At 40.4% G+C, this 18255-nt stretch overlaps 1 protein-coding gene and 1 long non-coding RNA gene across 2 annotated transcripts in view; one reads left to right on the top strand and one right to left on the bottom strand.

Moving 5' to 3' along the window:
* LOC128644000 (apoptosis regulator R1) overlaps positions 1-18255 on the bottom strand; it is a 108703-nt gene that overhangs the window by 73114 nt on the left and 17334 nt on the right. The window lies entirely within an intron of this gene.
* Positions 7640-12385, top strand: LOC128644001 (uncharacterized). The gene is made up of 2 exons (XR_008399905.1): positions 7640-7669; positions 12043-12385. It is a non-coding gene; the product is annotated as an uncharacterized LOC128644001 (long non-coding RNA).

Raw genomic sequence — 18255 nt, forward strand, 5'->3', positions numbered from 1 at the left:
CTGGTTTGCCCCAATGTTGAATCAACTGTGCAAACACCTCCGGATGGAGCTCCCACTCCCCCGGATGAAAAGTCTGACGACTTAGAAAATCTGCCTCCCAGTTCTCTACTCCTGGGATATGGATAGCTGATAGATGGCAAGAGTGAATCTCTGCCCATTGAATTATCTTTGAAACTTCCAACATCGCTAGGGAACTCCTCGTTTCCCCTTGATGGTTGATGTAAGCTACAGTCGTGATGTTGTCCGACTGAAATCTGATGAACCTCACTGCCGCTAGCTGAGGCAAAGCCTGAAGAGCATTGAATATCGCTCTTAGTTCCAGAATGTTTATTGGAAGGAGTGCCTCCTCCTGAGTCCACGACCCCTGAGCCTTCAGAGAGTTCCAGACTGCACCCCAGCCTAGAAGGCTGGCATCTGTTGTTACTATTGTCCAATCTGGCCTGCGGAAGGTCATACCTTTGGACAGATGGACCCGAGATAGCCACCAGAGAAGAGAATCCCTGGTCTCTTGATCCATATTTAGTAGAGGGGACAAATCTGTGTAATCCCCATTCCACTGACTGAGCATGCAGAGTTGCAGCGGTCTGAGATGTAGGCAGGCAAACGGAACTATGTCCATTGCCGCTACCATTAAGCCGATTACTTCCATACACTGAGCCACCGAAGGGCGAGAAGTATAATAAAGAACACGGCAGGAATTTAGAAGTTTTGACAACCTGTCCTCTGTCAGGTAAATCCTCATTTCTACAGAATCTATCAGAGTTCCCAGGAAGGAAACTCTTGTGAGAGGGGATAGAGAACTCTTTTTCGTTCACTTTCCACCCATGAGACCTCAGGAATGCCAGAACAATGTCCGTATGGGACTTGGCAATTTGGAAATTCGACGCCTGTATCAGAATGTCGTCTAAGTAAGGGGCTACTGCTATGCCCAGCGGCATTAGGACCGCCAGAAGTGACCCCAGAACCTTCGTAAAGATTCTTGGTGCCGTAGCTAACCCAAAGGGAAGAGCCACAAACTGGTAATGCCTGTCTAGGAAGGCGAACCTGAGAAACCGATGATGATCTTTGTGTATCGGAATGTGAAGATAAGCATCCTTTAAGTCCACGGTAGTCATGTATTGACCCTCCTGGATCATAGGTAGGATGGTTCGAATAGTCTCCATCTTGAAAGATGGGACCCTGAGAAATTTGTTTAGGATCTTGAGATCTAAGATTGGTCTGAAGGTTCCCTCTTTCTTGGGAACCACAAAGAGATTTGAATAGAAGCCTTGCCCCTGTTCCTCCTTTGGAACTGGGTGGATCACTCCCATAACTAGGAGGTATTGAACACAATGTAAGAATGCCTCTCTCTTTATCTGGTTTGCAGATAATTGTGAGAGGTGAAATCTTCCTTTTGGGGAAGAAGCTTTGAAGTCCAGAAGATATCCCTGGGACACAATTTCCAACGCCCAGGGATCCTGGACATCTCTTGCCCAAGCCTGGGCGAAGAGAGAAAAAGTCTGCCCCCTACTAGATCTGTTACCGGATCGGGGGCTGATCTTTCATGCTGTCTTAGAGGCAGCAGCAGGCTTCTTGGCCTGCTTACCTTTGTTCCAGGCCTGGTTAGGTCTCCAGACCGGCTTGGACTGGGCAAAATTTCCCTCTTGTTTTGCATTAGAGGGTGTTGATGCCGCGCTCGTCTTAAAGTTTCGAAAGGCACGAAAATTAGTTTGTTTGGTCCTTAATTTATTAGACCAATCCTGAGGAAGGGCATGACCTTTTCCTCCAGTAATATCCCAAATGATCTCCTTCAGTCCAGGCCCGAATAGGGTCTGCCCCTTGAAGGGAATGTTGAGAAGCTTAGACTTTGAAGTAACGTCAGCTGACCAGGATTTAAGCCATAGCGCCCTACGCGCCTGTATAGCAAAACCTGAGTTCTTAGCCGTTAGTTTGGTTAAATGAACAACGGCGTCAGAAACAAATGAATTGGCTAGCTTAAGCGCTTTAAGCTTGTCAAGTATATCATCCAATGGAGTTTCTACCTGTAAGGCCTCTTCTAGAGACTCAAACCAGAAGGCCGCAGCAGCAGTGACCGGGGCAATGCATGCAAGAGGCTGGAGAATAAAACCTTGTTGAATAAACATTTTCTTAAGGTAACCCTCTAACTTTTTATCCATTGGATCTATGAAAGCACAACTGTCCTCGACAGGAATAGTTGTACGCTTAGCTAGGGTAGAAACTGCTCCCTCCACCTTAGTAACCGTTTGCCATAAGTCCCGTGTAGCGGCATCTATTGGAAACATTTTCTTAAGAATAGAAGGGGGAGAGAACGGTACACCTGGTCTATCCCATTCCTTAGTAATAATTTCTGAAAACCTTTTAGGTATTGGAAAAACATCAGTGTAAACAGGCACTGCATAGTATTTATCCAATCTACACAATTTCTCTAGCACTATAATGGTGTCACAGTCATCCAGAGTAGCTAAAACCTCCCTGAGCAACATGCAGAGGTGTACAAGCTTAAATTTAAATGTAGAAATATCAGAATCAGGTTGAAGCATCTTCCCCGAGTCAGAAAAATCACCCACAGAAAGAAGCTCTCCTGCCTCAGCTTCTGCATATTGTGAGGGGATATCAGACATAGCTACTAAAGCGTCAGAGAGCTCTGTATTTTTTCTAGTCCCAGAGCTGTTTCGCTTTCCTTGTAACCCTGGTAGTTTGGACAATATCGCTGTAAGGGTATGATCCATAACTGCTGCCATGTCTTGTAAAGTAAACGCCATGGGCGCGCTAGATGTACTTGGTGCCCCTTGAGCGGGACTCAAAGGTTCTGACACGTGGGGCGAGTTAGTCTGCATAACTTCCCCCTTGTCAATTTCCTCTGGTGATAAATCTTTTAAAGACAGAATATGATCTTTATAACTTAAAGTAAAACCAGTACATTTGGTACACATTCTAAGAGGGGGTTCCACAATGGCTTCTAAACATAATGAACAAGGAGTTTCCTCTATGTCAGACATGTTTAAACAGACTAGCAATGAGACCAGCAAGCTTGGAAAACACTTTGATAAATGTAAACAAGCAAAAAAAATAAAAACGGTACTGTGCCTTTCAGAGAAACAAATTTTGTCAGAAATTGAAAAACAGTGATAAAAAGCAGTAAATCTTACGAAATTTTTACAGTGTGTATAATAGACTAACAGAAAATTGCACCCACTTGCAAATGGATGATTAACCCCTTAGTTTCAAGACCGGATCAAAAAAACGATATAAACGTTTTTTAACAGTCACAACAAACTGCCACAGCTCTGCTGTGGCCCTACCTGCCCATACAACGACTTTTGAAGGCACAAAAACCCTTTGTAGAGGTCCTAAGTGTTCAGGGGACTCCTTCAGGGAAGCTGGAAGTCTCAAGCTGCAAAAACTACTGCACGATTTAGGCCTGAAATTAGGCCCCTCCCAACCTGTACTCACAGTGAGAGGGCCATAAAAAACTATCCCTAGGCAAAATCTAGCCAGCCATGTGGAAAAACTGGGCCCCAATAAAGTTTTATCACCAATATGTAGAAAAAAACGTTTAAACACTTCCAGCAAACGTGATCTTATTTTCAGTAATGTGAGAAAGTAATAAGAATATTACCTTTTACAGCAAGCATGATACTAGTCGTTATTAAATCACTGTAATCAGGATTACCTTAAATAAATCCGGTATTAACAGCATTTTCTAGCATATTCATTTCTCTAGAAAAATTTAAACTGCACATACCTTATAGCAGTAGACCCTGCATGCCATTCCCCCAGCTGAAGTTACCTCATCTCTTCAGTTATGTGTGAGAACAGCAATGGATCTTAGTTACAACCTGCTAAGATCATCAAAAACCACAGGCAGGCTCTTCTTCCACTTTCTGCCTGAGGCTAAAACAGTACAACTCCAGTACCATTTGAAAATAATAAACTTTTGATTGAAGATAAACTACATAAATTTACCACATCTCTCTAGCTACTTGCTATCTTGTCGAGAGCTGCAAGAGAATGACTAGTAGTGGCAGTTAGGGGAGGAGCTATATAGACAGCTCTGCTGTGGGTGATCCTCTTGCAGCTTCCTGTTGGGAAGGAGAATATCCCACAAGTAATGGATGATCCGTGGACTGGATACACCTTACAAGAGAAAAAGTAATTGGAAACACAATTTTATGTATACTGTCCCTTTAATCATTTATATTTAAATAACTTTTCTGGTTTACTTTATAGGAAACACAATAATCTTTATCTTAAAGGGACATGAAACCATTTTTCATCATGTTCCAGATGGAGCATACCACTTTAAACAACTTCTCAATTTACTTCAGTCATAAAATATTCTTTTTTGTCTTGGTATCCTTTGTTGTGCATATGTATACTAGGCTGATGGCTATCACATGATACAGGGGTCCAGCAAATTGGGAAAAATAAAATTGTCAGAAAAAAAATCTCCAGCTTATTTAAAATTCAAAGCAAGTATTATTGCACTGTCTTTTTATTTTGCACTTGCTAATTATGCAATTCTGCTCTATTTATTTATTGGTCCTTAAATACAGTAGCATTGCATATTTGGCAAATACATATTAAAAAGACAGTGTAATAGCACTAACTATATATTTCAAACACACACAAACTGTGCAGTAGGGGCTGGTACCACAACGTGTGCATATAAAATGATTGTGCACATTTTGATAATGGAAGTAATTTTGAACGTGTTTTGATTTTAATCACAAGCTGTATATAAATCTTGAAAGCCTAATTTTAAATGTAGTGCCCCATTAAGAGGTAATACATTGATTCTGTGTACAAAAATTTGCAGAGAAAGAATTAAAGGTAATTTTTCTCTTTTTTATTTTTATTTTATAACATTTGTTGTAAAGAAGAGGAACATAATTCCTGCAGATACAAAATTCCCCTTTCTGAGAACCGCAAACCCAAACATCAGTGATATCTTCTAGATAGGAAAACTGCCCAAAATAAACTTACAGAAACTTCTGGGAGAGCGTGGAATTGTGAATGGATTAATGGAATTCATTTACCAAAACACCGAATTTTATCCACCTTTTTTAAAATTGGATTTCCACCTGTGCATACCTCTCACGATAACATGACCATTATTTCTATTTTTTGTCACCTACCACTTTGATTGTAAGTTACTTATAAAAGCAGGTTCCCTGTATTGTCTTTATATATTTTATCCCCTATATAGCAATACAGAACTTGTTGAAACATTCTAAATAAAAATAATAATAATAATATTTGTCTGAACCTTTCCCGCTGTTAGGACAATCTATGCTGCCCTTAACTGCGCCAGGCTTTAGCGCCGTTACAACGGCATAGAACGTCCTAACGGTTTGTGTGTTCTGTTCCCCCTCCATTGCCTCCTGCGTGCTGGATCCGGTTATGGGGCGTGCCTAACACATCAGGCAGTCCCCCAGGATCCAAACAGCATGTAGGAGGTGTATCAATCTGCCCCTGCCACAATATAACAGCCAATGAGTGGTTTCATTGGTTGTTACCAGTGTATCTGCTTCCTGTCTTCCCTCATTGCAATCTGAGGGACAGTGGAAGGCAGATCCGCATGTGTGTGTGCGCTTCAAAAAAAGAAAAAAAAATATTTTTTTTTTTGCTGCTGCTGATCACAGAGCTGCTACCGTGATCAGCCTGTTAATGAATAAGGTGGGTGGTAATTGGGGTTCTGAAGTGGGATTTTGGGGGTTGTGAAGTGGAAATTGGTGTTAGAGATAAATAAAAAATCCCTTATGGCTAAGCACTATTCAGCAGAAGAGGCTTATGCCGTTCTTGCTGAAGATTCAGGGAGTGAAACCCTCTCTGCTTTATCTGACAGCGCAACCCTTACGGCATCAGTAATAGAGCCCCTGAGTGATGCATCTCATGCTGTTGCTCCCTGCCCTCCACCTAAAAGGAGGCGTCAAAGAAATGATCAAAATTGGCTACCCCCAAATTTAACTGCCCCTGAAATACCCCCATTTACAGAGACTCCTGGCATCAAAACTAATGTTCCAGTATGTGAGCCAATAAACTCTCTGACAGATACTATGTTTGAGCATATAGTTGCTCAAACAAATTTATATGTCAGCCAGTATCCGTCAGAGAATTCACAATCTCAGTATGTCAGAAAAAATACCTGGCACCCCACTGACATATCGGAGATTAAAAAGTTTTGGGCCCTGACTTTGGCAATGGGGATTGTGAAGAAACCCAGCATACAGTATGTTCTTACTAGAGCCAGAACCCCATCCTGGCTACCCCTAATTTTCCAGGGATTATGAAGACTGATAGATAGGAACAGTTGCAGTTTATTTTTATTTTTTTAATGATAATGCCCAGTGCCTCCCCAGAAATGACCCCTTGCATTAAAGGTTTTATAAAATAAGGCCCCTGATAAACTACCTTTCCCAAAAATATGCAGACATTTACATCCCTGGCCAGCACATTTGTATTAACGAGTCACTTATGAAATTTAAGGGGAGATTGCTTATCAAGCAATATATACCATCCAAGAGGTCCCGCTATGGTGTAAAATTTTTATAAACTGTGCGAATGCAGTACAGGGTAGACCAGGGCATTTTGCATCTACCAGGGTAAAGATAGCCACTTAGATCCACCTGGCTGCCCAGATTCAGTTGGCACAAATGGGAAAATTGTGTAGGATCTCCTACTACCCTTGCTAAACAAAGGGTACCATTTATGGCTCGAACATTTTTACACAAGCACAGATCTATTCTTTACGCCACGATGAGCTACTTTGTAAATGCTCTCCACAATGAAGCTACAATGCCAGTGTCTGTTAAGGGAAAATGTGCACTGGTCCTAAAGCCAAAGTGCATTGTGGAGCACAACAAAAAGATAGGGGCAGTAGATTTAGCTGACCGGTGCCTGTAGCCATATCTAATTCAAAGAAAGACCAGAACCTGGTACAAAAAAAGTAGCCTTTTACATTATGCAGATCGCAGTGTATAATGCGTATGTGCTCTACAAAAAAGCAGGCACAGGGAAACATTATACTGTTTTGGATTTTTTGTTAAATGTTACATTTGATATTTTGTTTAACCAGACCCCTAATCCTTCAACAGTTCATTCAGAAAATGTCCAGCAACTCGGCGGCAGGCATTTTCCCTCTAAGATCCCCCCCACAGCCTGCAAAAAGTCAGCCCAGAAAAAATACAGTCTGCTATAAAAAAAGGAATGAGTAAAGATTCAAGTTACCATTGCCCTGACTCAGGGATGTGCAGTCAGGTGAGGCAAAACCTCACCTGTCATATGGGAACAGAATTATAAATAAAAAAGTTGTTTTTTTTGTGTATAACTTTTTTTGTATACAAATCTATAGAGAGAAGTAATGACTAGGTCTGCCTCCCTCCACTGCGCAATATGTAACATGGGCGGCTAGGAACCACAAGCACCAGCGCCATCAGCTGCTTAGTATAAACTAAGAGTGCCGCATTAACCCCCAATTTAGGCAACTCCCATAGCTGCTTCTTGTCACTACCCAGTCATGTTCACACCTTTGCATGCTCATTGAGATGCTGCCTTTGTTGACTGCAGGGGTAACTATGACCAGAGTGGTCAGTGAGACAGGAAGAGGCGGAGCAGCTGAGAGCAGCAGAGGAAGAATCTCAGAATGTCAAGAAGAACTGAAAGCAAGGTAAGCCTTTTGCACATTAAAACAACTTGATACTGGGGCTGTGTAACCATTGCAGGAGAAGGTAGTGGGACAGCTTGAAACACCTGTTTTTTGAAGGAACTCACATAAGCATAGTTGAGGTACCAGCATGGGAACGGACTTGACTCCTGCTCAGCAGACAGCTCATTGCAAGGAATTATGGCTACTCACACACTCCCCAACCTGTGCAGCATTTTAATCTTTGCAATGAGTTGTCTGCTTCTGAGCAGGAGTCATGTCCATTCCCATTCAGATACCTCCATGGGAGTCAGTAGGGGGTGCCGTTAATATTTGTGCAATGAGCGTTGGTACAGGGGCACAGATGATGCAGCCCTGTGCATAGATCAGAGTGGCTCATAATAGGCTGCATCTCTGGGTGGGATAACAACATAAAGCCATCAATATATGCTAACATATATGCTTGAAAAAACCTCAAGCCGAAGACTTTTTTGATCTGCTGCGCGGTGCCTCTGCCTGTTTTTCTAGCACCCTTGTTCTACGAGAACTCCAATTCATCAAAAACTCCAATCTGATGTCACTTCCGGTGATTCCATACATCTGATTGGTTTGAGTCTCAGTGAGTGACAGGATTCACAGCCAATTAGATGGGCACTGTAATCGCTTATCTTCACTATCTATTTTGCCTCCGCCTGTGGGGTTCAAGGGGGCTATGCCCCCCTTGTAAACCTCATTCCCCAGGGTTTACTTGGGGTGTATGCCAGAGGATCGGCGGTGCGCCCCCGAAGACAGGCAAAACAGATAGTGAAAATAGAAGAGTCACCGGAAGTGATGTCAGATTGGAGTTTTCGAAGTTTCTCAACAGAACACCGGAGGAACCTCAGCAAGTCAGTAGGCGGGGGTCGCCTGTGTCAGTAGTCCAGGAAATAGCTGCAAAACTTAGATCTCACTGCTCTGAATGTTTAAAAGGGTAAGCTGCAGTTTATTCACAGACTTTCTCCCTTTTACGTTGTAGAGATTGTTCCTCATCTATAATTGAAGGTTCCCAGCCTTATCATTGTATGGGTTGCAGCAAGGTGCAACTCTATATGAAAGGCTGGGAAGACAGCTGTTCAGGATGCTATTGGGGTTATCTTTCAGTGATCTACCAGTATGTTTGTGAATATCAGCACTGCCTATTGTTATCCTGCTCTTTTTTGTTACTGCTGCTAAAAATCTGAAACTCCAGGTTAAAGCGTTTGGTAGCCATAAGAAAAGCCTAACATGCAACTATCAGATAATATACTGTATGTATATGTGTGTGTATATATATATATATATATAATATACTTTGGTGTCTATAAATATTATATGTGCATCTTTGTGTCTTCCGATTACATATTATATGGGGTTTGTAGCTGTGTCCCTGTGTGTAATGTTACTTTGGTGTGTAAATATGATTGTGTAATGTGTATGCATCCCCATATGATGCAAATTTTATTTTTTACGATAATTAGGACCCTGTTTGTAAGTATGATTGCATGAGAGTCTTTCTGTGTAAATGGCACCTGTTATATGTGATAATCTGTGTAGAAGTGTCGACATCTGTAAATATGGTATTATTTATGACCCTATGTATGTGTCCCCTGTATATATGTCCATTTATTTAAATGTGATGTGAAAAAGCAATGCTGTGTATAGATGTGACCCTGGATATGTGTGTATTTGACCCATGTGTGAGAAGATAAAATAACCCAGTGTGTTCCAGTTGTAAAGGTTACTCTGTGTGTTTCCCCCTTTGCATACCTATCTTAGTGTCACACCGTGTGTGTATCAAAGTCTGTATGTGTGTGACCAGTTGCCTGATGATCTAAAGCTTTTCTACTAGTCAGTACTGTGAGGTCCCACAAAGAATATTAGAAAATACATTTTTAGCTAATCTTGCTATGCAGTTTCTGGATGTGAAGGAGAAACACATTGCAATATAAACCTTTTTTTTTTTCATGAGGGCAAGTTTTTCATCATTAGGCTTTAAGTATAATCCTGTATGTCTGCTCTCTATTTAATGAATCTTTTAAATATAGTTTTCCCTTGCGTGTTAAATAATTCCCGGTGTTACTATTCCAGGTTATCTGGAATTTAATATTCTACAGTGACACAAAATCAACAACTTTTTTTTTGTATGTATTTTTTTTTTTACTTAAAGTGAATGTAAAGTTTCATCAAGTAGTGCCCGTTTTTTAAAAATACTATTAAAAACAGGGGCACTTTCATTGATGAAACTTTACATTGCACCATATTTGCAGAAATACTTACCTCTTCGTCTTGAAAGCCGCTCCAGCCTGTCGCAAGCCTCTTTCTACAACGGAAATGACAATTCCGGCATCCTCCAATCATGGCGCTGCTTTAGGCAATGCTTCCCTTGGGGGGGGGGGGGGGAGCCGTGATTGGAGGATGCCGGAATCGTCATTGCTGACGTAGGAAGAGGCTTGCGACGGGCTGGATCGACGTTCAAGACGAAGAGGTAAGTATTTCTGCAAATATGGTGCAATGTAAAGTTTCAGCAATAAATGTGCCCCTGCTTTTAATAGTATTTTTAAAAAACGGGCACTACTTGATGAAACTTTACATTCACTTTAAGTAAAAAAAAAATACATACAAAAAAAAAAAAAAGTTGTTGATTTTGTGTCACTGTAGAATATTAAATTCCAGATAACCTGGAATAGTAACACCGGGAATTATTTAACTCACAAGTAGTAATAATAATAGTATTTTTAAAAACCGGGCACTACTTGATGTGAAACTTTACATTCACTTTAAGTGGTGTTAACCTGCACTACTGCATCTTTACATTTTGCATTTGTTTTGTTAATGTCAACTTACTATACCAGGGACACTAAATTGAAATTTCCCCATAGGCCAAATATAGTCAGTCCTCAAAGTTTACATACCCTGGGTATTTGGGTAGTTTCTGTTGTCATTAGGATTTAAAAAGAGTAAACACAGTTGATTGATAATAAATAGCTTCAGCCGCCGAGCACTAACCATGAGTGAAAGAAAAGTTTTTATGTTATCATTCATATTCTCAGAAAAATGGCCAAGAAATCATAAATTCTGCCAGGGTATGTAAACTTATGAGCATTATTATACTTAGGGTATTTTATTCCCCCCAACCCGGAAAAATTTCTGTGGATGCCCAATGGCACCTCATCTATGCTAATGTGAGTTCAAGCAAAACAGGTGTCTCAAGCTATGCCACTACTGCCTTAAATCTTTAATATGTATTTATAAGTATGCTAAATTGTAAACATATTGCGGCGCGCGCAGGCTACAGTAGGAGATGGGCAGTAAGGGTGATGATGCTGCTTTTAGAAGCTGTGTTGAACGTTATCTTATCTGCTATTTTGCTGAGACAAGGCAGTACGTGATTGAGCAGTTCCTGGAGAACTTACTGTCTCAGGAGCAATAGTTACCCCTGCAGTCAACAAATGCAGCATCTAAATGAGCATGCAAAGGTGCTGGGTGAGCTGATTGAAATTAAAGTAAGGGGAGGAATAACTTGCAAGGTGCATCTCTGCCTCTGTGTGTCTGTCACCCTGCATCTGTGAATGTCTACCTGCCACTGTGTGTGTGTGCGCCACCCTGCCTCTGTGTGTGTAACCCTGCCTGTGTGTCTGTGTCACCTTGCCTCTGTGTGTCACCCTACCACTGTGTGTATGCGCCACCCTGCCTCTGTGTGTGTAACCCTGCCTGTGTGTCTGTGTCACCTTGCCTCTGTGTGTCACCCTACCACTGTGTGTATGCGCCACCCTGCCTCTGTGTGTGTGTCACCCTGCTTGTGTGTCTGTCACCCTACCACTGTGTGTGTGCGCCACCCTGCCTCTGTGTGTGTGTGTAACCCTGCATCTGTGTAAATGTCTCCCTGCCACTGTGTGTGTGTATATTTAGAATTCTACAGACTTGACTGAATATGGGGCTGGTCTTCAAATTTATTTAGGGCTGCTTTTTATTCACCAATAGGAGCTTACCTAATAATTCCTCTGCTCACAGGGTTAAACATGAGCTAATCTCCAGTTATACGTAATAAACATGGGAATGGGGCACATGTTTTGGAATTAAGTTATGTCAATTGGTGGGTGTCTAATCTTTTTCTTCTGGGCAACAGAAGGCAAATTTATAGGAAACCTGTTATAGTAAAATAAACTGTAGACCCTATGTTTATATTGCAGTAGCTGTGCTTAATCACACTGTGTTACTGTTTCATGTCACTTATTCAGTTACACGTTGTCTGCCCCTTACCTCATGTGTGATATTCTTCATAGAGCTAAACAAAAGCATTTCTTTCTTGTTATCAATAATGAAACAACTTTACAATATATTTTCATTATTTATTTTGCCCCCTTTCACCTGTAATTTAGCACTGAATATTGAGAAAATTCGAATTATCAGAACATGGAATGGAGATTGCTGACTTCTCAAGGCTAACCTTGCTACATATATGTCCCTAATTGGCTTTAGAGAATAACAGCTGCAAAACTCTTTATACTAACTGCATGACAGTAGCTAGCCTTGTTGTCTGAAGAATAAAGCCCAAATTAACTTCTCCAAATAAGGCAATAGGTGGGTTGAGTTTGACTACTGGAGAATAGCTGCAGTAAAAAGGATGTTAATTTGTTTTAAAACGTTAAAGGAGCATTCAACACAAAAATTTGATTTCATGTTTTAGATAGAACATACAATATTAAACAACTTAACATTTTACTTCTGTTATCTAATTTGCCTTTTTCTTTTGGTATCCTTTGAAAAGCATACCTATGTAGGCTCAGTAGAAGCAATATACTACTTGAAGCGAGCTGCTGATTGGTGGCTGTCCATATATGCCTCGTCATTGGCTCATTTAATATGTTTAGTTAACACCCAGTAGTGCATACCTTCAACAAAGGACAGCAAGAGAATTAAGCAAATTTAATAATAGCAGTAAATTTGACCTACAACCTGCCAATTTAATCGTAAATTTAAACTGCCTCTGTCAGGTTTATATATGTGTTTCTCAGACGTATCATAACCAATGCCTCACCAGTCTCTGTCCTCACCGCACATCACTGCCCTGACTGTCCCTCTCGACCTGGCCTCTGTATCACTGTTTGCTTTAGAATATCACACAGAGTTAAACTTTTAATTGAAAGCAATCTCTATTTGCTCCTAATTTATTTAATTATTATCTATTCCTAACTTCATGGACCCCCTGACCTTGTCCTGCCCCTTTATATGTTAAAGGGACAGTTCACCCAAAACATTTCTCCCATTTAAATTCTTCCCAATGATCCATTTTACCTGCTGGAATGTATTAAATTGTTTACAATTAGCTCCTTTACCCCTATTTTGGCCTTTGAAATAGCTGATTTAGCTTGTGGTATCCCAACCTATACTGAAAGTTTTGATACTGGAGTCTCAGCTATTGAATAGCCTAAATAAACACAGCCAGCAGAAGAAATGACACTCCCAGTGGGGTGCAGGATAGTTAATAACATGATCATTTTCCATTGTTCTCTCTATGTATTGAGCTTACGTTTTCCAGACAAATAAAGGATATGGAAGCAATTGTGTGTGCACAAAGCAATAACATAATGAGATATATTACCTGAAGCTCAAACCATTGTAATAGGCTGTAGATTAAAAGCACAAAACCAGCTACTTCATATACACAAATAAACCCGAAAATGCAAATTTTCATACATTTTAAACTGGAATAACAAGTAATTGAAAATACATTAATATAAAAACAGTTTTACAGTGTACTGTCCCTTTAAGCCCATCCACTAAGGTCATGATAAATTAACCATACAAAACAACTAAAAATACTCCTTTTAGAATATCCTGAGTTATCAAACTTTTGCAAATGATACGTCATGAAGGGGGGGTAATTTTCATTCCTGGGCTGCCACACTGCCTCAAAGCAAACATAGGTCCATAAAATCAATGTGCCATATTTCCATGTAAATGGGCAGGCTCCATGTTGGGCCCTGTAACTTCCTAAAACCAAATAAAACTTGTGCATGGGGGGTATTTTTGTACTCATGGGACATCACTGAACACAAATATGGGTGTGTTATAGAAGTAAAACATAAGGATGATGATGATCCAAATAGCAAAAGTTCAGTGTTTGTGTGAAAAACGCAAATAAAAATATATGACCACTATATTTGGCCAGGTGTTGTAACTAAAGACTGGATATAGCACTTTTGAAATACCCTGGGATGTCTACTTTTACAAATGGTATGCCATGAGGGGGGGGGGTAATTTTCATTCCTGGGCTGCCATACTGTCTCAAAGGCAAGATAGGTCCAGAAAATCAATGTGCCAAATTTCCATGTAAATGGGCAGGCCCCATATTTGGCCCTGCATCTTCCTGAAATCCCATAAAACCTGTACATGGGGGGTATCTTTGTACTCATGGAACATGGCTGAACACAAAAATCAGTGTTTTATGGCAGTAAAACATATTAAGGATGATATAAATGGTAAAAGGCCCATATTTGGTCCTGTACCTTCTGTAAACCCCATAAAACCTGTACATGGGGGTACTGATGTACTCGTACGACATTGCCAAACACATATGTGTTTTATAGCAGCAAAACATATAAGGATGATGACAGAAAACAGCCAAAGTGCAGTGTTTGTGTGAAAAACGCATACAAATAAAATATGACCTTCTCAGCGTTGACAACCTAGGCTCTCTGGTTGCCTTCTAAATCTAGACACAAGATATTAGGTAATTACCCCAAGTTAGTTCTATTCTCAATGGCAGAAAATTCTAGCTACACACCAACATATATCGTCTGACTATTCGCCGCTCACACCCCTTCTAGGCAACCCAGAATTGCCTACTAGCAAACCATACACGCTCCGACAAACACTCAACTATTTTATCATTTCACAACAGGAAATAAAGCAAAAACCCTTGCTGAACTACAGGAATCCAGTATATGTATCTCCTGGTTCACTTATGCTCAAATTAGGCATTATCTTGATACCCACATACACAAAACAAAGCTCCTAAAAGATCTCACCATATTCAAAAGGTTTCCTCTTAAACCCACTACCTAAGCATTTGATGTCACTCACATACAGGTTACTTTTAAATAGAAATGACAATACTCCTCCCTCATACACCCTAAAGTGGAATGTAGAACTAGATATAAACATTTCTAACGAGGATTGGAATAAAACATTTATAAACCACACGAGATCTTCTGTCTCTGCCAAAATTTTAGAAATGAACTATAAGTTTCTAGCAAGATGGTACCTCACTCCCCAGAAACTCAGAGCGATATACAAAAATTCAGATGGCAAGTGCTGGAGGGGATGTGGAGAAACAAGCACACTTACACACATCTGGTGGGGATGCGATAAAATAAAGGACTACTGGTTGGGAATTCTCGGAATCATAGGCACTAAGTTGAATAAAATAGTTTTTAACCGCCCTCAAACACTGTTGTTTCACGCACTCCCTAAACTGAGGGATAGGCACAGACAAGACCTACTTTTTTTTTAGTTGAATAGTGCAAAAATGCTGATACCCAAAAATTGGAGGTCTCCTATTGTTCTGAACAGCTGAGAAGTGGAAATCGCAAGTGGAATGACTCCTACGTATAGAAAAATTCAGATATTTAAAAGATGGGAGAGTAGAAGTTCATGAATACATGGTACAAACATGGAAGGGGAACCTCACAGGAGTCTTGGGTATAAACAACCAGGCCCAGATGGGGTGGACTACTGCAGGAGGGGAGGAAGTGGTGAGAGAGTGGAGTTTTTTTGTTTTGTTTTCATTGCTCAGGAATCACATTTTACTTCCTTTTCAGCTTTTGTAATGTTTATACGTAGTTAAGATACAGATTATCTGTACAAAAATGTCCTATTATGTTAATATAGAAATAAGAAAACAAAAACTCTTGAGCTTACTTAGAAACAAGACCTTGATCTCATTTGGACTGCTGAAATGAGCACAGGTTATAAGCATGGCCAGGATTTTGTATGTTATGTACAAATTGGACAGTGCCAGACGGCAAAATGGTCGAAACATGATTGTAATGTGAAATACTTTGTACTGTCAAACAGTTTAATAAAGCTATTTTAATTACATTAGGATCTATGTAAAGAGTTTGAATCCTTCAGTCATGAAAAAAAAATTGTTATCAATGCAAAGGTAATTTTAATGTTTTCAAAATTCAATAATATGGAAGGGATACAGTGATCAGTTAATAGGAATGTATTGTTCTTCTTGAAACTGTTAGAGATTAATATTTTCTGTAAATTAGGAGAACTAGGGCATGGATGATCAAAAATACACTTCTTTTCTCCAACATTGGTGTGTCCGGTCCACGGCGTCATCCTTACTTGTGGGATATTCTCTTCCCCAACAGGAAATGGCAGAGTCCCAGCAAAGCTGGTCACATGATCCCTCCTAGGCTCCGCCCACCCCAGTCATTCTCTTTGCCGTTGCACAGGCAACATCTCCACGGAGATGGTTAAGAGTTTTTTGGTGTTTAAATGTAGTTTTATTCTTCTATCAAGTGTTTGTTATTTTAAAATAGTGCTGGTATGTACTATTTACTCTGAAACAGAAAAGGATGAAGATTTCTGTTTGTAAGAGGAAGATGATTTTAGCAGACAGTAACTAAAATCGATTGCTGTTTCCACACAGGACTGTTGAGATGAAGTAACTTCAGTTGGGGGAAACAGTTAGCAGTCTTTTCTGCTTAAGGTATGACTAGCCATATTTCTAACAAGACCATGTAATGCTGGAAGGCTGTCATTTCCCCTCATGGGGACCGGTAAGCCATTTTCTTAGTTAAACATAAAAGAATAAAGGGCTTCAAAAAGGGCTTAAAAACTGGTAGACATTTTTCTAGGCTAAAACAATTGCTTTACTAGGCATATTATGCAGATTCTAACTAATTATTGATATTATAATCTTGGGGAACGTTTAGAAAAACGGCAGGCACTGTGTTGGACACCTTTTTCAGATGGGGGCCTTTCTAGTTATAGACAGAGCCTCATTCTGGGACTGTATAGGGGTTAAATGTAAAAACGGCTCCGGTTCCGTTAATTTAAGGGTTAAAGCTCTGAAATTTGGTGTGCAATACTTTTAATGCTTTAAGACACTGTGGTGAAATTTTGGTGAATTTTGAACAATTCCTTCATACTTTTTCACACATTCAGTAATAAAGTGTTTTCAGTTTGAAATTTAAAGTGACAGTAACGGTTTTATTTTAAAACGTTTTTGTGCTTTGTTGACAAGTTTAAGCCTGTTTAACATGTCTGTACCATCAGATAAGAAATTAGAGGGTTTGCTTAAAAAGATTTTTGTACAGCAAGGTTACCTTCTACAACCAATTTCATGCATTGTTCCTGTCACTACGGCAGCGTGTTTCTGGTTCGAGGAACTAGAAAAATCGCTCAGTAAAGAATCTTCGTATGAGGAGGTTATGGACAGAGTTCAAGCACTTAAATTGGCTAACTCTTTTGTTTTAGATGCCGCTTTGCAATTAGCTAGATTAGCGGCGAAAAATTCAGGGTTTGCTGTCGTGGCGCGCAGAGTGCTTTGGCTAAAGTCTTGGTCAGCGGATGTGTCTTCCAAGACAAAATTGCTTAACATTCCTTTCAAAGGTAAAACATTATTTGGACCTGATTTGAAAGAGATTATTTCAGACATCACTGGGGGAAAGGGCCACGCCCTCCCACAGGATAGGTCTTTTAAGGCTAATAATAAGCCTAATTTTCGTCCCTTTCGCAGAAACGGACCAGTCTCTAATTCTGTATCCTCTAAGCAAGAGGGTAATACTTCACAACCCAAACCAGCCTGGAAACCAATGCAAGGCTGGAACAAGGGTAAGCAGGCCAAGAAGCCTACCACTGCTACCAAAACAGCATGAAGGGATAGCCCCCGATCCGGGACCGGATCTAGTGGGGGGCAGACTTTCTCTCTTTGCTCAGGCTTGGGCAAGAGATGTTCAGGATCCTTGGGCGCTAGAAATAGTTTCTCAAGGTTATCTCCTGGAATTCAAGGAACTACCCCCAAGGGGAAGGTTCCACAGGTCTCAATTATCTTCAAACCAAATAAAGAGACAGGCATTCTTACATTGTGTAGAAGACCTGTTAAAGATGGGAGTGATACATCCAGTTCCAATAAGAGAACAAGGAATGGGATTTTATTCCAATCTGTTCATAGTTCCCAAAAAAGAGGGAACATTCAGACCAATTTTGGATCTAAAGATCCTAAACAAATTTCTCAGGGTACCATCGTTCAAAATGGAAACTATTCGAACGATCCTACCTACTATCCAGGAAAATCAATTTATGACTACCGTGGATTTAAAGGATGCGTACCTACATATTCCTATCCACAAGGAACATCATCAGTTCCTAAGGTTCGCTTTTCTGGACAAGCATTACCAGTTTGTGGCACTTCCATTTGGATTAGCCACTGCTCCAAGGATTTTCACAAAGGTACTAGGGTCCCTTCTAGCGGTTCTAAGACCAAGGGGCATTGCAGTAGTACCTTACTTGGACGACATCCTGATTCAAGCGTCGTCCCTGTCAAAAGCAAAGGCTCATACGGACATCGTCCT

This window comes from Bombina bombina, unplaced genomic scaffold (genome assembly GCF_027579735.1).
Source record: "Bombina bombina isolate aBomBom1 unplaced genomic scaffold, aBomBom1.pri scaffold_666, whole genome shotgun sequence".
In the NCBI taxonomy this organism is placed as follows: domain Eukaryota; kingdom Metazoa; phylum Chordata; class Amphibia; order Anura; family Bombinatoridae; genus Bombina; species Bombina bombina.